The sequence below is a fragment of the Ceratotherium simum genome, chromosome 4, assembly GCF_057802395.1.
Source record: "Ceratotherium simum simum isolate JZ-2026a chromosome 4, ASM5780239v1, whole genome shotgun sequence".
In the NCBI taxonomy this organism is placed as follows: Eukaryota; Metazoa; Chordata; class Mammalia; order Perissodactyla; family Rhinocerotidae; genus Ceratotherium; species Ceratotherium simum.
In genome coordinates, this window is record NC_141903.1 from 35,833,029 (window position 1) to 35,857,930 (window position 24,902).

Sequence of the window (24,902 nt, forward strand, 5' to 3'; positions counted from 1 at the left end):
CTCACAGGATAAAAACAAAATCCCTAACAGGGGCTGTGAGCCCCTTGCCTCTCTCCTGCCTGTTTTCTCATCTGTTCCCAAGATCACATTGCCCTCTTCCACACCAAGTTCCTCTTCTAATTTCTCAAATGAGCCATATTTTCTCCTGCCACTGGGCCTTTGTACCTGCTCTTCCTACAACTGTTTTGCCTATTAACACCTATTAATCTTTCAGATCCCTCTGAGACGGTGCAAGATTGTCCCTCTTTTATGTTTTCATAGCAATACATATCTTCTCTTCATAGGAAAGCAGAATGTCAGTTATTATCTGCAGGATTATTTAATGTCTGGTTCCCTCTCTAGAGTGCAAGCCCCATGAGGGCAGGGATGGGGTCTGTTCTGTGTGGTTCATCACCTAACAGGCTGAGCTGGTCAGTGTTTACTGAATGAATAAATGTCGGTCTACTACCGAGAGTGGTTCCCTGGGAGCGTGCATGGGGTGGATGAAAGAACTGCTCCTCCCACAGTTTAAAGTGCTCCAAGGCAATGCTGTGATAGAACTGGGTTAAAACCATCTAATCTGGGACCCCACTGGAGTAAAGAAATTATTTTCACCAAAAATGTAATATTTTTAAAAGAATCCATTCACAATAGCATCACTACTATAATGTACCTCAAAAGAAATACATTTTTAAAAACCAACAAAGGGTATGTGAAAACTTTGTGAAAAAATTATACAACTTTATTTGAGGATCTAGAAGAAGAAAGAAATAAGTAGAGAGATACCATATTCATGCCAGGAAGACAATACTGTAAATATGACAACTCTTCCCCCAATTAACTCTGTAAATTACATGCCATTCCAATAAAGCCAAACATGGTGGTTTTCCACAGAAACTGACTCATCCTAAAATCCAGATTAAAGAGTAAAAGGCAAAGAATAGCCAAGATAATTCCGAAGAAGACAAAGGGTATGTGTGTATGCGTGGCTGGGGGTGGGGAAGATGCTTACCATACCAGACTCCGGATTCTAGCCTATTTGTGTATGAGAACTTGGTAGATGACAAATCTCACTTCAGATCAATGGAGCAAGGATGACCTAATCAATAAATGGTGTTGGAAGTATCAAAATGGAAGAAGAAAACCAGAACCCTATCCCACACCATGACCAAAAATAAATTTAGGTGGACTAAAGACTATGTGAAAAAATTTTAAAAGAAAATATACGCTTATCTTTATGATGTTGGAATAGAAAATGATTTTTCAAAGACTAAAACACACAAAGTGTGAAGGAAAGATTGATAAACATGACATTTAAAAACTCATACTAGAAAATAAACTAAAAGAAAGGTCGAGACAGTCAGACAGGGAGAAGATATTTGCAAGCCTATAAAGTGACAAATGTTAGTGTGTGGAATATTTAAGATTCCCTACAAATCAATATGAAAAGACCAGCCAATAGGAAAAATGGGCTAAGAATATGTACAAGCAATTCACAAGATTTGTAAAAGCAAATCACCAAAAGTTCTATTTTTATGTTCAAGGTTACTAGTAATCAGGGAAGGTAAATTAAAATAGTGAGATACCATTTCATACCTATCATAGGTGCTAAAAAAATAAGTCTGTAGGTTAGGTATATTTCAAAGAAAGAAAAAAATGGAAATTGTGCAGCACTAGTTGTTTATTCCAGTAACAGGAGGTAGCGGGCCTGGAGGGAGCACTTGGGTCTTGGCTGCTCAGTCCAAGTTGTCCAGGAGGCAGCAGCAGCAGAGAGCAGCCCAGCACGCGGCCAGGGCTGCCTGACACCCGGTGTTGTCCGTCTTCCTTTCACGTTCCAAGACGTACACTGGGGGGTGGGGTGGGGGAGGGGCAGGGGAGAGAGAGACCCAGTCAGAGGGGACTATGAGCAGCAGCGTCCTCTGATGGTAGCAGTTAGCACAATCTGTGGACACTTGTTTGCTGTCTCCCTCCCTCTCCAGACGGGCAGCTCCAGGAGGGCGGGAGCCACGCCTACTGGCTCACTGCTCCACCCCCACTCCAGTATCTGGCACAGGTCAGGTACTCAACGTTTCCTGAATGTGTGAATGCAGGTGACATCTGCTCAGCAGCTGCCAGACCACTATTTCCTTTCACCTCCCCTCCGCCAAGCTGACTATGAAGCCCAACCCAGCACCTTACTTGATGCTCCTCCAAAGTGACCCAGTTTGCAATGAGCCCCGCCCTGCAGCCTGGTGTGGTGGGCACTGGCTGCAAGCTTTACACATTATCTCGTTTAATCCTCACAACAGCTCTGTGTTACTATTATCATTTATAACTCTCAAACACTTAGCAGGAGTGTGAACTGGTAGAACCCCTTTGAAAGAGAATGCGGCATGCACACAACTTTGACCCAGAAAATCCATATCTAGGATTTTTCTACAGAAATAATTGTCCCAGTGTTCAAAGATATGTATACAGTATGACTGCTGCGGTATCAAAATAACCCCAAACCAGCAACAACCTCAATGTCTGTCATCTGGAGACTGATTAGCTAAATTAATGCATACATATAACAGAATGCTAAACAGCCATTGAAAAGAACTAGGTGGTTCTTCTATGTCGCCAATAAATTCAGCAAGGGATAAAAGCAAGGCACATAGCAGTGCTTTGTTTTATTTGTACAATGAACAGGATACACAAACCCACACACACTTTTTTGAAAGAATACAAGAAACTTAAAGGTCAGAGTGTGGGGTGCGGTGGAGGTTTTTACTTTACATTTTTCCCAAATCCAGGCTGGTCTGATTCCAAAGGCACACTCAAAGCTGCTCCTCTACTGTCATTCCCGGGGTCCTTTTGGCAGGAGAGAGGGCTTGTCCAATTTTAACACACCTTGGACCTCTTCTAGCCTTTGCCACAGGTGCTAGCTCCAGGGGCTTTAAAAGCAACTGGCACTGACCTGCCTGGGCTCCCCGGTGGCACTGGTCTCAGTCCTGGACTGCCTTCCCCATGTCACTGTTACCTAGACACCCCCCTTGGCCCCGACTCCACTTAACTTGTTCTCCCAGTTATTCTTGCTCCCCTCAGAGCCTGACCTGGCCCCTGTGACCCAGAGTGCCACCATCAGATATGCCTTCAGTGGAATTCTGACTCCCCTTAGGCCTTGCTGACTCTCAGCCCTGGGCCAACGCTGGGGTTCCTACTGGGCAAACCTGGCGAGCAGTGGATATATCAAATCACCATTCCTCCCTCCAAGGAGACCAGGGAGCACCCTGCACTGCTGCAGTTCCCAAGGCTGAGCCCCAGGAGTCAGAAACACATACTCCCCACGCCAGGTCCCAAACAGCCCACTGCCAAGATTGCTTCTGCACTTCCTCCCTCTCCAGCAACACCAGCTGGGGGCACTTCAGAATTGACCAAACCAACCCCAGCCTCTTCTCTTTCTCCCCTTTGGTTTTGGGTAGGTAGTCAGAAGCCCACCTGAGCCTGGTCCTGGAAAAAGAGGTCACCGAGGGAGCAGGTACAGCCAGTCTCTGCCTATACACACTCCTGAGGATTCCATGGTCTTCCAGGGGCCACCTTCAGGTCCCTCACCAGCCTCCCGGCTCCCCTCTCAGTGCTCACCCCTGTGAGGGCGAACATCATGCTCTTCTTTCCCCTCTCGTTTCCTCAGCAGAGCCCCTCCATTCGTGATGCCCCATGCTGCTGCTGTCCACCCTGCCAGCTGTTACCTTAGCAGTACCCTTGTCAGGAACGTCAGTGCCTACTCATCTCACCCTGAGAGCAGTGCCCGCCACACCCTTTGGCCTTCTCTTGACACCAGCAACACTGTCACTGGGCTCATCCTTTCCTTTCGTTCTGGAAATATTCCCTCCACATTTCTGCTCTGCCTCTGGGGCCCTCTGCCATCACCCTGGATTGCTGGGACATGGGACTGATGCCTCCTCAGCCAAGGCACCTGCCCGCTGCTCCTAGACTCAGCCTTCATCATTCTTTTCTTCGTCATCATTGGACTGAAGTCTGTGGAGCTCTGCACATTCACAGGCAGAGAACCCATTGTGGTCCCATTCTACAGAGCAGGCAACTGCATGAGAGAAGGCTACAGGTCTGTCCAGAATCAACCAGAAGGTAGCATTCACACATCAGTTTCCTGACTCCTCAGGTAGCACACTCCCACTGTTCTCCACTTAACTGCCCATCATGTTACTCCTTTGCTCAAAAACATTCAGGCTTCTCCTTCCTACAGCACTTTCTCCTTGGCCACCTAGACTGTTCACAGATTGCATGGATCCCATGAGTCTGTATCCGGCCACGTTAAGCAACCCTGCTACCTAGCCCTACCCATAAGGCCTCAGGTACCTCACAGCCAAATTTCCTTGCTTTTGTAAGACCCAGATCATACTACCTGCCTCCACAAGGAAGGCTGCTGCTCAGCACAGCACAGCACAGCCCTGCCTCAATTGGCCTCCTACCGCACAGCTCCTTTCAGGAGACGGTCGAGTGCTCTATGAGAGGTGGGGCCAATACCGCCTCTTCATGGGTCAGGGAACCCAGTTCTAGGCACATGCACAGTGCAAAGGCAAGTATTTGTCTGACAGCCCAAAGAAAAGTGTTAATTTCATGTGGTGCAATTCCGCTAGGCTTTGAGCACAAGGCCTGTATTTGGCAGTTGCAGAACTCTGGTCTCTGTGGAAAGCTGGGTGCTTCCGTGAGGAGGCAGGAGCCCACTAAAGGCTGTATTCACAGAGCAGAGAGACAAAGCTGCCCTGAACCCCCAGCAATGCTGACGGCTACAGCAGGCACAGTGTGCATCAGCACAGCCCTCCGGTGGGCAGAGACTCCCTAGCAGACCAGCCCATGCCGCTCATGCAGATCATGACAGTTGTCTGAGACAATGAACTCTATGCCCTACCCTGCAACACACAAAAAGACAACCTGCAGGGGGCACTAGCTATGTCTGAGAAAAGCTCTGTCCCCATCTCCCAGCCCTCCTCCTTACCAAAGCAGGCCCCAGCTCTTCCAACATCTCTTCCAGGAATCTGAGATTCAGCTGGTGGGGGGTGGATGGGGGTGGGGTGGGGCATGGTAGATGTGGTGGATGGGTAGGTAGTGGGTTCTCATCAGATTCTGGAAATGGGAAGTTCAGAGAGAAGCAGGGAAGGAACCCTCTCTACCTGACTACCTGATACTGTCACCCCAATGCAGGTCACAATTCCCAAAGAGACTCTGTTCCAATTTTGAGGCAGGCACCACAATTAGGATTTCAGAACAGAGATTTTAATAAGACATACAAATTGGATTTAAATATAGGCTCATCTACTCATTGGCCACATAACCTTGGGCAAGGGAGAACCTTTCTTAGCCTCAGTTTCCTCTGCTATAAAATAGGGGTAACATTAGTAATCTATACTCCACAGAGTTGCTGGGAAAATTAAGGGAACAGGCATGTAAAATGCTTAGCACAGTGCCTAGCACACTGTAAAGTGTTCAATAAATGTTCATTGATATTATTGCTGTTATTCAAATGACTGCCACTTCAGGCAGACCTCTCCCCTGACTGAGTAAAGAGCAAGCCTCTTGTAGACAGACCCAGACAGGGCGGGGGGAGGGGGACTCACCAGGACTCTGGGGAGAAGCCTTAGAAATAAACAAGAGGCTGGGAGGCAGAGTCATAGGCTGTTCTGGGAGCAAAGGGCCTGCAAGATCAGCTAGCCCTTCACTATATGGAGGAGATAACAACCAGGCCCCCATCTCCAGTAGACCCATGGTGGGAGAACATGAGAATGCTGGAGGGGGAACTGCCAGGAACTCACGGCCCTGCCCTCACCTCAGCTCATGCACACACATACACAGTCCCCATCACTTTTCCTTTGGCCTCAACCAACCACATGGCATCAGAGCCCAGGTTCAGGGTCACGGAGACATGGTCACATCTTTGAGAAGTATGACTCTCGGAAGCTCAGGCAGAGCAGCTTCCAGGGGCAGGGGATGGGGAGCTGGTATACTAAGCCTGGGACAGAAGAGGGACCTGGCTAGCATGGGAACAAACAGGACAGCAGCACAGGGGCTGTAACCCAAGGGCCACAGACAGGCCTGTATCCTGACTGCCAGGCCCATTCCTAGTGACAACCCCCCACCACCCACTGAAAGCCCAGGCACTCCGGGCTCTGTGGCTACCCACCTCAACAAGAAACCCCACAGTGGGCTTCACCGGCACCTGCCTAGACCATCTGCCAGTCCTCAGCCTCCCCGTGCAGACAGTGACACCTGTGAGCGGAGATATCAGCCCAACTCCAGGATCTGGCTGTGCACCCTCCTTGAACAACTTCTTCCTTTTCTCCCTGCCAGAGGAATGGCTCACCTGCCCCAGGGCAGAAAAGTGCCCCTTCTCCTCTGCGTCAGCTCCAGGAATAGCTGCCTGATTCATTAGCGGGCCCCTCCCAGGGTTTAGGCCAGAGACCTAGCTGAGGTCGGGTTACTGTGTGAGAGGCTCTTCTTCCACACCCCACACAGATCTTTCTGATCCTCTGAGAAGCATCTGATCTGCAAACTCCTCCCTTCATCCTCCAGCATCTACAACAAACCCAAACAAGGCAACCATCAGGGGACTAAGACAGAGGCAACAGCACTAAGCATGTACTCCCAACTCAGCCCCAGCTCTGTACTCCTTCCTTCCTTCTAGGTTTAGGCTCTGGTTCAGCTTGCTCCTGACTTGGGCTCTCCCCTTCACCTCTCCTAAGCTCAGTGTCTTCACCTGTAAAAGGTGGGGTTGATAGTGGTGTCTGTAGTGAGGCCCCAAAGAGATGCAAATGCGTTGGCAACAAGATATCCCTTGATCCTCTCCCCTCCCAGCCCCTGCAGCCATGTGCCAGAGCAGGAGAAGAAGACAACAGTCAGCCCTGAGAAGAGCAGAAGAGAAAAGTAGCAGAGTATGTACTCCTCCTCTGCACGGCCATGTTGGATCCTACCCACCACCTGGGGGCTCCAGACACCTCCTCCGAGAGGCCTTCCTGACCTAGCCCAGCCCATCAGGGATCTGTCTGACTCTGAATTGCTGCCACCACACTATCATTACAATCATTCAAAAACAGCCTTAGAAATATCAAGCAGTCCCTAAGAAGACTGCACCACCGAGACAGGGATGGGCCCGAGGGAAGTCTTTAGATGAAAAGGGTAGGCTACAGAATGGTACACGTTGTCGAGTGCCCAGAACAGAGCTTGAGGAGTAAGAACAGGAGGACTTTCCCTTTGTATGCCAGCAATGTTTTCATTTTTATTGTGTCAGAATAAGAAAATAAGACTGTCTCAGAAATGGCTGGTTTATCATCAGGGTTTCTAAATGCCCTAATTAGACTGAGTTCCTCAAGCGCAGGGTGCAGGTCTTCTCCGTGTGCTGCCCCCACAGGGCCTGAGACACAGGGAAGGTGGCACGGGTGGATGGGAACTAGGGTTAGTCAACATGCAGCACCAAAAGCCTTCCAGCCAGGGCCAGGTGGCTACAGTGCACAGTGACAGGGTCCCTGTCCTACTCAAAAGGGCCACCTAGCCCACAGTCTGGGTCCTCACCATGTCATGGGCTCTAAGTCTACTAGGGCACTGGTGATTGTTCTTAGTGTTCTTGGCTATGCAGAAGAGGTTTGAGTTGGCTCATTTGTGGGTTTGGGGAATTTCTAATAAGAAATGAACACAGAGAATAACTATATGCCCATCAAGACAAGAATTTCACAACGAGCCTTCTCCACTTCCTAACTGGTCTGGCAAATACAGGGGGGCACTGGCCTAAGAAAGTCTCGTCTAGACGTAGAGAGACCCATGCCAGGACAGCTGAATCCATCAAAAGCCCATTATCCTCCAGATGTGTACACCTCACCAATTATCGAAGGCCCTAGGACTGGTTCTAAGCTAGTGCAGGGAAAACCAGTCCTTGTGGCAACTCCAAATGCCAAGGTATTTCAGAAAAATATTTTACTTTACTAGGAAAATATTTACATGTAATTCTAATAATACTAAATGTTGTGTAAGAACTGGATGAGATGAAAACAGATCGTAAGAACCAGTAGGCATGGGGGATAACACCATGCCTGCACAAAGCTGCCACGAGTGGAAGACAAGTGGCCTCAACAGCCTCAGTGGTCAGTGGGCTCAGGGTTTCAGGTCCCAAGATGGAGCCAAGTCTGGAGACAAGCCCAAAAGACCAGCCAACTTGGGTTGGGGGAGGCAAAGTCAGCAAGAGCCTACAGCCCTAGAACAAGCCAGTACTGCCTAGCACCAATGCCCACAAGCGAGTGACAAGGGTGCCCCAACAATCACAGGAAGTGGCCAAGTGTAGTCAATGGCAGGTAATACGTAAAACTGGAATTGTAACATGTTGTGAAAGCCTATCAAATATCAAAATGGAGTGGCAAGTTATGAGTGACCAGAGGTGGTTCTGCTGTATCTAAAATTAGATGGTGAGTAACGCTGACTTTTGGTCTGCAGTCTAGCCCTCAGAGGAGAAGGTGATTCATCAGAAACTTGCCTTCAAAGACATCCTGCTCCTTGTGCTTTAAAACTCTTGCCCAAAAGAACTGAAAGCAGGGACTCGAACAGGTATTTGTACACCCATGGTCACAGCAGTATATTCACAATATCCAAAAGGTGGAAGCAACCCAAGTGTCCATCAACAGATGAATGGATAAACAAAACGTGATCTATACATATGATGGAATATTATTCAACCTTAGAAAGGAAAGAAATTCTGATACATGCTATAACATGGGTGAGCCTTACATTGTAACTAGTGAAAGAAGCCAGTCACAGAAGGACAAATAGAGTATGATTCCACTTACATGAGGTCCCTAGAGCAGTCAAATTCAGAGACAGAAAGTAGAATGATGGTTACCAGGGGTCAGAGGGGCGGTATTGTTTAATGGGTAAGGAGTTTTAGTTTGAGAAGATGAAAAAAGTTTTGGAGACAGATAGTGATGGTTGCACAATGATGTGAAATGAAATATTTTACCACACGCACAAAAACCCTACATTCTTTAATTATCCGCTTATTCAAGAGGATTCCAGGCACCCCACACCCTGGGGAGGAGAAACACCAGAGAAACACCAGAGCTCAGATTCGCAGCAGGCAAAGCTCTGTGTGCCGGTGGCTCCGGACATCCTGTCCCAGCAGCGGTGTCAGCCCTCTCCGGGTTGGTGCTGTGAATCCATCCTGCAGTCCCCTGGGGCCGGCCTGGCTCCAGCCAGCTAGTGCATTGTGGTCATCCAAAAGAGTCAGTCTGCTCTGCCTGCCCATGTGCCCAGCTGCCCTCCTGCCTGAAGACTCTTCCAGACTGCTCCAACCATCTCTCACAAACAGAGGATGTGCCGAAGGTGGAAGAAGCTGCTGTTGCTGACACGCTCAGTCTCCTTCCCAGCTTACATGCTCACTTCTCGTTTTCCTGACACAGCCAACCCTGCAGGGGAGTCCAGGAATAGAGGACAGCATCTCTGACTCAGGCAGCTCACAGACCACTTGGAAAGAAGAGCCAAAGACTTGTTTGGAAGCGCACAGTGACATGCCACACTGGGTGGGACCAATAAACAACACAATTAGAATTCCGAATCAGGACAGATTCTTTCAATGAGCCGAGGAGAGAGGAATCCTTGTTTCTCTTTCCTTATGCTACTACAAGAAAATTTAAAGAAACAATGGCTAGTGAGTGGCTCACCCAGAAGTTGGCATCATTTTAGAATGGCCCTGGTGCCACAGCCAGTCCCTACAGCCTTGGCTTCTCTTGACTGACAGAGTCATCATGGCCTTACTCCCCGTGCCCCAAGGAGCGGGTGGCGGGGGTGGTGGTGATTAATGCGGGATCTGGTATTTCAATACCCTGCTGAGCAGCAGGAAAGATGCCTGGAACCAGAGAATGAGAGAAACAAAGCAAGAAAAGGGAAGAGCAAAACAGAAATAGACTCAGAAACCACAAACTGGCCCCTGAATGTTCCAATGTCACTGGCCCCTGAATATAAAACGACTGCTGTGATTTTGGAAGCTAAATAGAAATCAGGAAAATTATTATTTTCCTGGTTTCCAGGCACTGGGTTACAGGAAAAAATGGAGAGATTACTTTGCGGGGAGCTGGCTTTTTGGAACTTGCCCAGATGGGGCAGAGATCACTAAGGAGGTAGCTGTTGGGTTCTACCAATTAGTGTCCAGGCACAGGCAGGCACAGGCTGCTCTGTTATCGGCAATGTTAGCCTGATTCACATTGAGTGCCGGCCTCAGGAGTCTCATTCAAATAGTACCTGCTGCATTTTCTAACAAAACAAACACTGCCATATCGTTTTTACTGAACACAATGTGTGTTTTTATCTTAGGTATACAGACCACAACTGCCTTCTACACGTACCCGATTCCTGTGTTACTGATTAACAGCTCTAGCAGATATATTTATGCAAAACACTCCGGGTCGTTTTCTTCCTCCACTGGCAGGCTTAATTTTGCACAGTAAAAATAGTTGTGTTTTCACCTGAATGCACCTTGGTTTAGAGCCCCGGTACATGATGAGTTCTGAGGTCAGGGCTGGGACAGGACAACCACTCTCAATGAACATGGTGAGAAGGTGATTCAAGGCAGACCTCACTTGTAAGGGCTGTCCCCCACCCCTACCCTCTACTCCCTGCAGCACACTGCCCACAATTTCAGAGCAACAAAGGTCACCCTTGCAGATTTGGAAAGAACTGTGTAGGGTGCCTGGGCTCTGCCAAGTTATCCACAAGAACTCCTGCTGTTTTCTAACACTGCTACAAGCCAACAACCACCCAAAAGTCAACGACAAAGGGTCCTGAAAACTACTGCCTCACCCATTGAGATGTGCCATTTGGCATACGTGAGGCCAGAGACTTCCCCAGCAGAGAAAGGGAGACAGAGGGGTGGCCTGGCCAATAGGACTGTAACTAGAATTCTACTAGCCTGGGAGACAGGGCCGGAGTTTAGGGAAACAACTTCCTTCCATGGTCAACTCTACCAGTTCTAGCCAGCTTGTCACTGAAGCCCGACCAAAAAGTCTCCAACATCATGACCAACCACTGTTCTGCCGAAACAGGAAGAGACAGGCTAATCTTTGCTATGAAGCCCTAAGGTGGGAAACTAAGTGGGGTTGGCCTTGGAGGTGGAGTGGGCATGCAGGGAGCCTTCAAAATGTCAGGAATGACATAAGGCATCTGACTGCTCCTTATCCACTGAGCAGGGTTCAGCTGCCCAAAGTGGTGGGTTTATTTATAACAGTTTGGAGAACAGAAACCCTCTCAGCAAAGTCTGAAAGGCCAGCACACTCAACCTAGGGCACACTCTTGCAACCCTGCTGTCATCAGCAGCAGGAGTGCCCCTCCCCAGATCGCAGCACAAGCAGACTCCAATCTCTTGGGCCTAGCAGCTCACCAAGGAACACTGTAGAGATGAGGAGAGGTGGCTCTAGAGTTGGATACCCTAGGGTCCCCTCTCAGTGCCACCTTGATAACCTCTCCCAGCCTCACTTTCCTCCCCTGTAAAATGGGGATAATAATAGGACCTATTCCTTCATTGGGTTCTTCAGGAACTTAATGAGTTAATCCACATAGGCCCACGCCTAGTGTATAGCAGGTACTCAGTACATGTTAGCTGCTGTTATTACTCCCAAGACAGAGACCTGAAGGACAGAAGGCAGAGCCCCCTAATTGCTGAGACACCTGCAAGCAACATGAGCATTATATAAAGCTGGGAGGAGATTCTATAGACAGTTTTTCATTTTACACAGTGAATTGAGGTCTTTTTGAAGAACAAACAAAAGACACGGAAATGGAGTCAAAGAGGTGTCTATCTCTCTTAGGTACTGAGCCCAACTCCTTGTGGATGCCAGGCTGCTGGGCAATACCCCAGGAAGGCCAGGGGCACTGCCTCCTAACAATGTTCACAACCACACAGCCGTCTTAATTACCTACACCCCCCATATCAGCAGGCTGGATGGGTGACACACCAAGAATCCTTCTACAAACCCCCACGTACACTAACCTTCTCCCATGCCTGAACAGGGGAAAGGTCCTGGTGACCCTTAACTCTTGATTCTACCTGGGTAAAAAATGCTGAAGATTCCATTGTCACTTACCTAGCCTAACACAGGGCACCCAGTAGGCCTGGCATATAGGAGACATTGAATGAATGAGTGAGTGAACGAATGAACGAACAATCTGTCTTGCGCCTTTTATCTCGGTTAGAAAAGCTGTTTCCAGCCTGCCTGTAGACAAGCTGCAAATTTGGGCTTAGCTGGCTATTCTCTGAAGCAATGGCAAAAGCACTACTAAGGAAAAATATGAAGACCTTATTAGTCTTCCTTAAGTTCTTAAGGAAGGGAGTCACTCCCACTTCTGTCAGTTCAAACCCTTCAAGAGACCTTGGCTCATCTTGAACTTTCCTGAAATGGCTGAGGGGCAGGTCCTGGCATTGAGACCACCACTTTAGCCCAGAAGGGATCAACCTGACCAGAAGGAGATCTTGGGAGCGAGTCTAGTGAGCAAAGGGAGCTCAGGGTCCGAGCCCAGCTAGGCCAGGGAGCGTCGGCCCCCCAGCTTACAGAAGATGCCTTCTCCAGAGGGGCCTCTTGGAAGCCTTTCCTTCAGATCTGCAGGCTTTGGGCATCCTGCCCACAGCCTTGACATGTTCATGGTTACCCACAGCTGCCCAAGGGTACTGGGGCAGGACTTTTTTGAGGGGAGGCAAAGGGAAGGGAGAGGAATATTGATCCTTCATAAACTACCCATGATACACATACCCCCAAAAGCAAAAATCCACTTTTACCCATTAAGAACAACTCAAATACAATCTTGCACTCTCTCTCTAAAATCCTCCAGGCTGACAAGGTAGTCCAGGCTACCAAATGGACTCATTTCAAGGGTAAATGGAAAAGTTCAGAGGGAACAAAGAGACTTACTTTAAAAAAAAGAGAAGTCTAATGGAGATTTTTTTCCCCTAAGGGAGAGCTTTCTCCTTGGGGTCCCAGGCGTCAGACCCCCTTCCAGGGACAACTGCTTAAAGACCATAAATTGGGAATAGCCTAGGAAAGATTTTGACGCCTTTCAATGGCATTTTCACATCACCACACACACCCCAAGTACAACCCCTAGAAGAATGTGTGGTGTATGTGTGTGTCTGTGGTGGGAAGGGCTCTACTCCCTTCTCCAGCTTCACAAAGCTTCCAAAGTCGAAAAGGCTGAGGATGGGTAAGGGGATCCCTAGGGAGTGTGCCACCTTTTCCAATCCCAGCCAGGGACATGCAAGACACCTTTGATCAAATGAGGAAAAAGCCACTGAACCCAGCAGTGGGAAAAGGAGGGGAGCAGTACTGGCCTCTCAAAACCAAAGGGTTGCAGCCCTGACAGCACACAGCAGCAAGCTTCCTGGTTGAAAGCTGATAAGGCTTTCCATAAGAGTAGATAGGAAAGTCAGTATTTCCCAGAGGAGGGAGCCAAGGCAAATCTGGAACAGCAGACGACCAGGGCAGGCTACAAATGCTGCCATGATCCACTCATTGGTCTGTCCCCGTGGGTCTCTCAGCCCCCGCCAGACTGTCGGGTCAGCTCACAGGGCAAGAGTCGGGCCCTCTTCATCTCCATATCCCCCAAGGTCCAGCTCCTGCTGACACAGGCTCACTGGATTCAGGGGCTATGCTTGCTATACCTGGTATAGTCCATTGAAGTAAAATGCAATTCCCTTAACCTCTCTGTGGCTCGGTTTCCTCACCTAAAAAAATGGAGACAATAGCAGCACCAACCTCTTGAGATTGTTATAAAGATTATATGATTAACTCCTCGAAAAGCAGCACAGTAACAGGCACAAAGTAAAGAGACAATAAATTACAGCTATTATTGTTTACTGTTATTCTATAAGCTAAATAAATAAAGGGCTAAAAGGAAAAGCAATCTGTGTTGTAGAGCTTTACAATGTACTGAGATTTTTAAAAACGAGAATAATTTAGACTGGGGGGAAAAACCCCAGCATGAAGCCAGCAGTGAGAGAGTGACATCTGAAATGGAGACCTCAGTGACAACTGACCACTCCTCCTTAATACCTGCATATTCATGGGCCGGCCCCGTGGCTTAGCGGTTAAGTGCTTGCGCTCCACTGCTGGCGGCTGGCGGCCCGGGGTTCTGATCCCAGGCGTGCACTGATGCACGGCTTCTCCAGCCACGCTGAGGCCGCGTCCCACATACAGCAACTAGAAGGATGTGCAACTATGACATACAACTATCTACTGGGGCTTTGGGGGAAAAGAAAGAAATAAATAAAATTAAAAAAAAAAAAAAAAAGACCTGCATATTCTACAGGGCTGAGATGCAGCTGAGGATACACAGACTTAATGAATTTATTTTTTATTTTATTTTATTTTTTTTGTGAGGAAGATCAGCCCTGAGCTAACATCCATGCTAATCCTCCTCTTTTTGCTGAGGAAGACCAGCTCTGAGCTAACATCTATTGCCAATCCTCCTCCTTTTTTTCCCGAAAGCCCCAGTAGATAGTTGTATGTCATAGTTGCACATCCTTCTAGTTGCTGTACGTGGGACGCGGCCTCAGCATGGCCGGAGAAGCGGTGCGTTGGTGCGCGCCTGGGATCCGAACCCCGGCCGCCAGCAGCGGAGCGTGCGCACTCAACCGCTAAGCCACGGGGCCGGCCCGAGACTTAATGAATTTAAAATGAAGAAAAAACAAAACAAAACAACACCCAACAACACTTTTATGTAGCATTTTATTAGCTGTAAATATATCCCCTAGACAGAGATTAACATACTAGTTGAATTTCAAAAAGAGCTGCATCATAAAAAACTAAAGGGAGACCAAAAGATTTACACCCAAATGGCACCTACTATCTCTGGACAGCAAAATTATGGGTATTATTTACTTTCTGTAAGGAAGAGATAGTTCTGTAATTTAAAAAGTTATTTTAAAAACGAGACTACGTTTTGCTATGCGAGAACCTGGGTGTGACCCAGGAGCAGAAGCCTGGAGTGGAGCAGAGCTGCACTAAGTGGGGTTTGGAGAACGCCACTCTTCTGGCCCCCGATGATGCTGGACTTGGTCATCACAATCGTGTCAGTGTCTGATGCGGACACCAATGCTTGTCATCTTCATTGTCAGCATTTTAGTTATGATCATCCTGTGTCACATCCCGCTTTTTAGAGCACCTCAACTCTGGAGAGCCACAACATATGCAGAATATAGATTTTTTCCCCTGTGGCTAACCACACTGACCACCAGGAAGCAGGCGCTAGGTGCTCGTGGGCCCCGTGCCACACCGGCAGGGGGTGCGGGTAGAGCCACACGCCTGGGCACAGGCTCTGGAGCCAGCCCCGCAGGCACAGCTAAAGCCTCATTACTATTTGGAAGGGAGTGTTCTAGGGAAAGATCCCGGCCACCGTAGGTGACCCCACTCACAGGGAGGTCCCAACACCACCGTCTTGGCTTCAATCCTAGAGACTGACCTACTCCATCCCACTCACCCCTTCCAGTTTCCCTAGGTGCCTTGCACCCAAGCCATCTTCTTTTCTCGCCCACCAAACCAATTTCCTCACTGTTTATATCAACCTAACTTAAAAAAGCTTATGTGAGAGGTAAAGCGAACATGTAGGTTATGTTTCAAGACTCGGTAAAAAGTAGTATCAGAGCAGAAAACCCAGGCTGCGCCGGGTGGAAGGGGGCTAAGAACGACAATGAAGCAAACCGGTCTGGGCACAGGGTAAGAGTTCAAACACCTTCTGCCTCCCCAGCCAGGTCCAGCCAACCCCACCTGCTCCCAGTCAGCAGGCAATGGGCACATCCCACTGGCCAGCTGAGTAAACTGGATCTGCAAAGGGTGGTTGCCTTTTCATACTCCATTACCCTGAGTGCTGGACAGGCCAAGGCTTTTGAAAGGCAAAAGAGGGTGTTTTGCATAAAGTATCCGATACCAGAACAGATGGCGTCTCTATATCCAAGAAGATAGAAAAACCCGAGGCCCTCTTTAGGAGCCTACAGTCCCCCAGTGTCCTCATGACCAGACTTTCTTCACAGGATGCCCAGGTGACCTAGTGTAGTCACTAAGGGAACTTCATCGAAGCACTGGGCCAACCTGAGCAGATCTGTGAAGTTAAAGTCTGAAGTCACAAGCATGTGGAAGGAGAGTCAAAGCTGGTGCCAAGAGCCCAGTACACTCACTAGAGGCCAATCTCATGTGCTCCAGTGAAAAGAAGGGAAGAGAGTTGCAATTGAGTGCCCCCAGAGAGAACACGTCTTACTCAGAGAGCCCACCTTCTTTACTGCTGCTAACAATACGTGTTATTGCTAATTTTGAAGTATTTTAAGGATATCCCTAATGGTATGCAAAAGAGCATAAAAGAATGTGAAATCAGGTGGACTGGGGTGCAATTCATGGCTCAGCGAGTTACTATTTGACTTTAGGCAAGTTAATTCATCTCTCTGAATCCCAGTCTCCTCATCTCTAAAATGGGAAGCCACCAGGACCACTGTATAGATTAAATAAGATAATGTATACAAAGCACCTGAATAAGATCTAATTAGAAAGAGTAACATTTATTTAACGCCTGGCACTAAATTACAGAAGACATTTAACTGGCATATAACAACTGTTGAACACGTAAGTGGTGATTCAAAAGGAAAAAGGAGGGCCAGCCCCATGGCTTAGCGGTTAAGCGTGCGCGCCCCGCTACTGGCGGCCCGGGTTCGGATCCCGGGCGCGCACCGATGCACCGCTTCTCCGGCCATACTGAGGCCGCGTCCCACATACAGCAACTAGAAGGATGTGCAGCTATGACATACATCTATCTACTGGGGCTTTGGCGGGGGGGAGAAGGAGGAGGATTGGCAATAGATGTTAGCTCAGAGCTGGTCTTCCTCAGCAAAAAGAGGAAGATTAGCAAGGATGTTAGCTCAGGGCTGACCTTCCTCACAAAAAAAAAAGGAAAAAGGAAGACTAAATTATAAAAAATTTTTACTCATTCATGGGAGGCCACATGACACATGGAAGCATGTGAGGCTCTGGGTCAGACACCTGGGGGACCACGAGGAAGACATTATAGCTTCTCTAAGACTCTGGTTCCACATCTGTAAAATCTGGGATAATACACTTACCCTGAAGGACCACTGCAAGAATCGAAGCCACGTCCATAAAGCCCTCAGCCCTGCATGAGACCCCTCAGTAGGTGCTCAGTGAAGGGCAGTCGCTGAGGAGCACGGGCTTTGGGGTTCGATTGTGGGTCTGAATCTCAGCCCCACCACTTCCTAGCTGTGTGCCCTTGAGCAAGGCAGCTTTTCTCTGCTTCAGTTTCTTCATCTATACAATGGGGATAAGAAAAGAAGACCTACCTCAGAGGGCTATTCTCAGGACTAAATGAGTAAATATGTGTCTGACCCACAGTAACTACTTGATAAGTATTAGCTCAATTATTTAGTTAGTATTTATTAATTATTTAATAATTAAATGTTAAAAAATTTGGACCACTGGCCTCAAACTCTTCTTGTTCTGCTGGTTTTAATCTAGGAATTGGTATCAAACACCCAGATCCTCCAGTCCCAGACTGCAGAGAAGCTCAGAAACAATGCCTTTCCAGAGGTCAGGAGGGAGTTTTTTATGGTTCCAAGTTGCTGGAGCCTTCTTCCTGGGCAGAAGGGAAATACATGTATTTTTCAGCTGCTGATTAAGCTGACTAAGAAGGTCTTTTCCTCCACTGGGCTCAAAAGCAATGGCCAACTTAAATTTTTCATTATGAAGACTACAGCAGTGGTTCTCAAAGGAAGGTGATTTGGGCCCCTAGGGGACATCCGGTAATGTCTACAGACATTTTTGGTTGTCATAACTGAGCAGATACTACTGGCATTTAGTGGGTAGAGGCTAGGATGCTGCCATACACCCTACAATGCTCAGGACAGCCCCCACACCCACAACAAAAAAAATTATCCAGCCCAGATGTCAACAGTGCTGAGGTTGAGATACCCTGCCCTACAGGAAAGCTGCTCCTGACAAAGTAAGTGGGGGAAGAACAGAACACACAATGGTGTTTACACTACAATGGCAGCCAGGTACAAATGACATGTGCATGTAAGCGAGAACTGCCTAGGAAGTAAGAACACAAAAATGATTTGAGATTATGGGGTACCTGGATTATGAGTGGAATTTTTAAAAAAATTCCTGTGAGAGTTGTTATTATGTTTAAGGACCAGAGAAAGAGTGAGGGCCAGCACCCAGTGGAGGCAAGAATGACCCAAAGCTACATCTCTCAGTTCTGATAATTCACATATCTGTGACTGCCAGTATTGGAACAGTGCTCCAACCCCCGGCTACCCAGTGAATATTCTGCTCAGACCCCAGACAAAAAAAGTGAACCTGAGGGAGGGAAAAGTAGTGCAAACAGTCTTTTCTGCAAATTCAAGCCCAACAACTTGAAAAAGCTTATTCCAGAAGCTCACCTCGTCTTCTCTCCTGCATATCTCTAAACTCTTCTCCATCTTCAGTCACTGAACAGAGTTACTGTAGAATCAAGCGGTCAAATTAGACAAGGTCTCTGCTATCATGGAGCTTTCAGATAGTAGGGAAGACCCTAATTCTCTAACTAGAGCCCAGACTGTAAAATTACAAACCTATGAAGGACAGAAACCTGACCCAGACTGGGGTGTACCACTCATTGTCACTGAAGTGACACACAAGTGAGGTGGGAAGGATTAGTAGGGGTTGCTGTATGTACTGAGCCAAGAGAAGTGTGAAGAATTTTCCAAGCTATACAGAGAAAATACCATTTAGAAAAGCCACGTGGGAGAAGAGGCCTGCTGAGGCTGACGAACTGAAACGGAATGTGGGGCCAGACCACGAACGGCCTTTTGGAATGTTGGTCTTTATTCTAAGAATAATAGAAAACCATTAAGGAGGGCAGAAGAAATGTTTACACCCTTAACTTGTATACTTCCTACTCTGGCAGGACCAAGGGTTAGGTGAGGAAACTGCTCCCACCAAAACCTCTTCATCCTCAGGTAAATCAAAACTTCTGGCCTATCACACAGAACCCAGCCCAGTCGCAAAGCCTCCAAACTAAACAGAAGCCAAGAGAATACTGCAAAAAGGAAGAAGGAGCAGCTTCCCCTCCAAAGCAGGGAGCAGCAAGTTCTAAGCCCAATGGACCATGAAAGTCTATGCCCTCCCCGGGGTAGGAAAGAGGGCACCCTTGAGACGGCTGAGAGAAATAGCTGATGTCAGAGCCCTTGTCAAGAGCCACAAGCCCAGGACCCCTCCATAAGCAGCCCATCTTCTCCTAGTTGAGGGGCCAAATTCCGGCTGGATCAAACCACAACCAACTCTCCCATTTGTCCCCAGGTTCTGTGCTTTCATCTGCACAGGCCCTGAGGATTCACTCTTTCAGCAGATCTTTCTGGAAGCCCTACTAACTACCAGCTACTATGCTAGGTCTGGGAACCATATTGTCTCCATCTCATACCCTTTTTCTTTTTTCATCTTCTTCCTGCTCCTTCTCTAGACACCTCCCTCTTTGCAGCCACTGGATCTCCATCTTCTCATAGCAAAAAATATATGTGACAAGACCCACTTCCTGGGTCGGAAACCACACATTTCTCAATTCTGACAGGCCTGGCTAAAGTCTCAAAGGTGCTGGCCCAGGCCCATGTGAGAGATAAGGGCACTTTTCCAGGGAATTCCACGAAAATGCCATTTGGGCATTAGAAGATTCAAATGAATATCCCAGGATGCGTACTAAGAGATGTGAGAGGAAGGACGAAGATTAAATGGATTGAACAAAGATAAACTGAGGATAAGATATAAAGGAGTGTTTTGCAAGACAGTCAACTCTTGCCACAAAGAAGGTAGAGACCAGGATAAACTAGGAGGCCAAGAAGGAAGAAGCACCCAAGAGGCACAAAGTATGCCAAGCGCGGTCAGCCAGATCTGAAGGCAGCAATGGAGCAGAGCCCACTGGCACTGGCCACCTGTCCTGGAGGCGGAGCCACTGAGGCAGTATCATAACAGAGAACAGGCTCTCAAGTCAGCCACGGTATTAGAATGCTTGCTCTGCCACTTACTAGCTCTGACCTTCGGCAAACTCTCTTCTTTAATAGGATGCCAATTAATGACGAAGGATATACAGTGTTCAGCACCAGGCCTGACACACAGCAAAAACTCAGTAGCAGCTCCTTAGACCCACTCTCAGGATTCTGTGCAGAGGAGATGAGGAGGAAAAGGACCCCAAGGTAAGGCCTGAAGGAGAATGCCTCACAAGATACTGTGCAGGAAGAGGATACTGGGGGAGGGGGACACTCAACCATTCAACAAACACTTGGAATTGAGCAGTAAACATAACATACAAAAGTCCCCGCCTTCAAGGAACTTATATTCCCATGAGAGGAGAAAGGCAGCCAAGGAACACAGAAACAATATGTTAGGTAGAGAAAAGAGAAGAAAAGGGATAGAAAGTGCCAAGTTGGGGTGCTACATTAAATGGGGTGGAGAGAGAGGGGAAGTGGTTGGAAGGCTTCTCTGACTATGTTACAGCTGAGTAAGAACCAAAAGAGAGGACATAAGCCCCATGGATTTCTGAGGAGAGGGGAAGGCAGAGGGCAAGGGGAAGGCAGAGGGCAAGGGAACGGCAAATACAAAGGCCCTGGAGTGGGAGGGGGCCTGGTGAGTGCACAGGGCTTCTCTGAAGGTGGAGCAGAGTGTGGAGGGGCAGCCCGCTCATAGAGGGCCTTGCTGGCCACTGTAAGGACTCTGGCTTCTACTCTGAGTGACATGGGAAGATATTAGGGGGTCTGGGGAGAAAACAGCAGGTGGCAAGAGCACGAGGAGGGAGACCAGTTATGTGGCTATGACTGCAGATGAGATGACCCTGGAGTGGACCCACAGATGCCTCAGGCCAGTGGGGATTCTGAGGGTAGATCAGGAATGATCCTCAGCAACTGGCTTCCCCACATTCCCCCAAGAGCTTCCTGTTTTCACCATCCCCCATCCATCCACAAGCAAAAATTCAGAAAATTTGTATGGGACGAGGGAGGGTTTCCTAATTGCCCATCAAGGTGCCATAAACTGTACAAGGTATATTACTTTGTTTATTCTTCACCACAGTCTCATAATCCCAATTTTTACAAAAAGGAAACAGAAGCCAAGGGAACTGGGGAAACTCTACCCAGATTTCTAAGCCAATGCAGCTTTTGGTGGCCCCACGCAGCATCCTTGCTGGGATGTTCGGTCATCTGATATCTGGCAAAGAAAGAAAGTACTGGAGCTGGACTTTATCTATGCTGGAAAGGCTTCCCAGGGCAATGAAAATGTCTGATCAGAGTTTCTGATTAAACAAGACATAAAAGGCTCAAGAAGCCAGGCTGTAATTCCATACTTCAAGCCAATTAGCAAGACGGTTAAATTCCTTCCTCTTCTATCCTCACACTGACTGATGAGAGCAGTGTCAGACACCCAGGAGGGTGTGCAGAAGGAGAAATGTGCCATCCTACCACCCCGCCACGCAATCTCTGACTGTGGACTAAAGGAGAGGCCATTCCTAACTTCTTGCTGGCTGGCCAACAACTCAGCAGGGCATTCCTGGAACAGGTACTCTCTTTTTGCCTCTTCAGATTACAAAGAACCATAATGGGGTCACTTTTAGTTCCCAAATTACAGGCTTAGAAACCCGATTCAAAGGCCAACTGGGCTGTTGAACTCCATGGGGGCATCCCAAGGACTCTGAAGTAAAATTTATTTTGTTTTAAGTCAATATGTTGCCAGATAGCACAGTTCTAACCCAGAAGAACATGTATAAAACCCCAATATCTGGGGGCTGGCCCCGGGGCATAGTGGTTAAGTTTGCACACTCCGCTTCGGTGGCCTAGGTTCAAGGGCTGGGATCCCAGGTGCGAACCTACACCACTTGTTGGCCATGCTGTGGCAGCGACCCACACATAAAGTGGAGGAAGACTGGCACAGACATGAGCTCAGGGCTAATATTCAAACCTCAATATCTAGACTCACAAGAGTTAAATAGCAAGGGAGGAGTCCCAAGGGGAAAGAGGCCAGAGATCTAACATGAATTCACAACCACCTTTCGAAATGGTGATCTTTCCATTCATCTGACACATATTTACTGAGCACATACCATGTGTCAGCACTGTTCTAGGTGCTGTGGAAGGAGAGATGAAGGAAAGAAAAAACTGCCTTCGTGAAGCTTACAGGGGGAGGCAGGCACACTCAAAGATCAGGGAGGTTAAGTAACTTGCCCAGGTCCTGGCGTTAACAAGGGGATTTAATCCAGCTCTCTCACACTCCACTTCACCTCTGTCTACTAGGAAACTGGTGCCATGCTATAACTACCAGGTTTTTGTGGGGTTTTTTTGGGGGGGGGCTGGGGGGAGTACAGGGGAGGGAAAGGGCTGAAAAGAGGTATTTTCCTTTGGTGGGTGTTTGAGAATTGCTGTGGAATCTGTGCTGGATCACAGCAGCAGGGCATGAGGAGGAAATGCATTTAGTTTGGAATCAGGACTTACATCCAAGTCAAAACTCAACAACCCTGGGCAAATAACTAAACTTCTCTGGGCTTCAGTTTGAGTATCTCCAAAAAGAGGAGGTTAGCCTAGCAAGAAATGGTAAATGGCTTCATCTTACCTAACAATTCAAGCCTATTCATAGTGGCTGCCTAGGACACTATGGAAGGAGGATTCTGGAACCATATTCAGGCTGAGCAGAAAGAGCCACAATTGATTAGTGATGTCTGCTATGAGCCTGGAAGAGTGATTAACCTGGGTGATCATCTGAGGACTCTTCCGCTTCTGATGATTTTAGGTATCTGAGTGCAAGTCATTTTAATTTTGGTGACAGAACTAAAAAAACCTCTTCTTTCATGACTTTCTAACCAATTCACAGAAGTTTCTTTAAAAAGACAGATCACCCATTTTCTGATATAAGACTGGAGATATTTTGTTTAATTTTTCACTTTAAACAATTCTGTTATTATGGCATATTCACAAGACCCTAGAAATAGTTTTATTATTTAGAATGTTTCACTGAACAGGAGTTCACCTATCACCACTGGGACTTGTGGTAGTGTTTCCAAAGATCTCCCAACCCAAATGCCATTTTGCAATGTGGCTTTGCCACTCTCCCATCAAGGAGTGAAGGCTACTTCCTCTCCCCTTGAATCTATGCTGGATAGACCTGTGGCTGCTTTGACCGACAGAGTGTGATGGAAGTGATGTTCTGAGTCTTCTGAGCTGGGGCAGTAAAAAAGCCGGGCAGATGATGACTTTGTGGTTATGTGAGGTTTGGGTTAATCTGGGTGAAAGGTATACAGAATTGTTTGTACTATTTCTGCAATGCTTTTATAAGTCTGAAATTGTTTCAAAATTAGAAGTTAAATAAAAAGTTTTTTGTTTCTTTGTTTTGTTTTGTTTTTAAGGAAGGTCTGGCAGCGTCCACTGGCACGGAAGGAGCCCAACCACCTGAGGCTGTCACGCTGTGAAGGATGCCCTAGCTAGCTACATTGAGAAGCCACATGGAAGGAGGGGAAGGAGGAAAGAAAGATGCCAGAAATGTGATTTTTTTTTTTTTTTTTTGGATTTGAAAGAAAATTTCTCGCCGTAACGAACCAGAATTACAAGAGTTCACCTGAAACTGAAACAGTGGACAGAATATGGCTGAACTTAAATTAAACCTCCAAGGGAAATAAGAGGGGCAACAGAGCCAATAAAAGTGGACAAGCCCAGGACTGGTCTGGAACACACATAAAGATCATAGCATCTCAGCATGGGTATCATCTGACCCCTCCCAGCAGTCAGACAGCCGTCATGCTCCCATCCCTCTCTCCCTTCTGAAGCATCTGCCAAATCAAATGGCTTCTTCCTCTATATTGCAAGTGTGAGCCAACCCAATAGTACCCCTTTGGACATACTATAAAGCCAAGAGGAAAGTTTATAAGTCTCATTCGAGGGTAGAAAGTACACACACTCAACCGAGCACACTGGTTATCACCTATGTTCCAGCCCCAGTAGATGCCATGGGGAGCAGAGATGAATCTTTCCTGCCAAGCCCTGCCCAAATTACAGAATCTTTAACTCTAAGATTGGGGTGGCTTGTTATGTAGCAATAGATAACCAAAATATATGTCAAACTTCTCCCTGTGGTAAAAAGCCGTAAATTCTGGTTTGGCAAGATCTGGCTGTATTGGGTCTTTTGGACCTAATCCTTGGGCTGAGGTCAGTTCCACACTCTTCTTGGCTCAGTGCTTTTGTCTCCTGAGTTCCTTTTTACACAGCATCCCTACTCTTATTGCAATAAGATTTATCTTAATATCTAACAATATTAGAGGGTTTTTTTCCTTTTTTGCAGCAGGGTTTTTGCTCCTTGTATTGTCCCTGTTCCCTCAGAATCTCTTTTTTCTGTTTTGGCCACTATCTGTCATTTTGGAGGCTTTACTCAGGTCTTTGGTAATCCTCTGCGGTTGGTTAATATTTTTTGTGTGTGTGTGAGAGGAGGACCAGCCCTGAGCTAACATCCAATGCCAATCCTCCTCTTTTTTGCTGAGGAAGACTGGCCCTGGGCTAACATCCGTGTCCATCTTTCTCTACTTTATATGGGATGCCGCCACAGCATGGCTTAACAAGCGGTGTGTCGGTGTGCGCCCGGGATCCGAACTGGCAAACCCCAGGCCGCCGCAGCAGAGTGCGTGCACTTAACCGCTTGCGCCACCCGGCCAGCCCTGTGGTTGGTTAATGTTTAAGGCTGAGATTCTGTCACCTGCAGCCTTACGAGTTTTGATTAACACAAATGGTGAACGCCTCAACTAAGACAGTAAGAACAAGGTTGACTGAATTCAGACATTAAGGAGGTAAACTAGACAGAAGATGAAAACTAACTGAATGTGGAGAGAGGAGATGCTCGAAAGAAGTCTGTATAGTGTACAGTTGA

At 47.6% G+C, this 24,902-nt stretch overlaps 1 long non-coding RNA gene across 6 annotated transcripts in view; it reads right to left on the minus strand.

Moving 5' to 3' along the window:
• Nucleotides 1-699: 699 nt before the first annotated feature.
• The window catches only part of LOC147917253 (uncharacterized), a 41,076-nt gene continuing 16,873 nt past the window's right edge, over nucleotides 700-24,902 (minus strand). For all 6 annotated transcript variants that reach the window (XR_015551946.1, XR_015551949.1, XR_015551950.1 and 3 more), the window contains one exon: nucleotides 700-1,825. This is a non-coding gene — a long non-coding RNA (uncharacterized LOC147917253). The remainder of the gene's footprint in view (nucleotides 1,826-24,902) is intronic.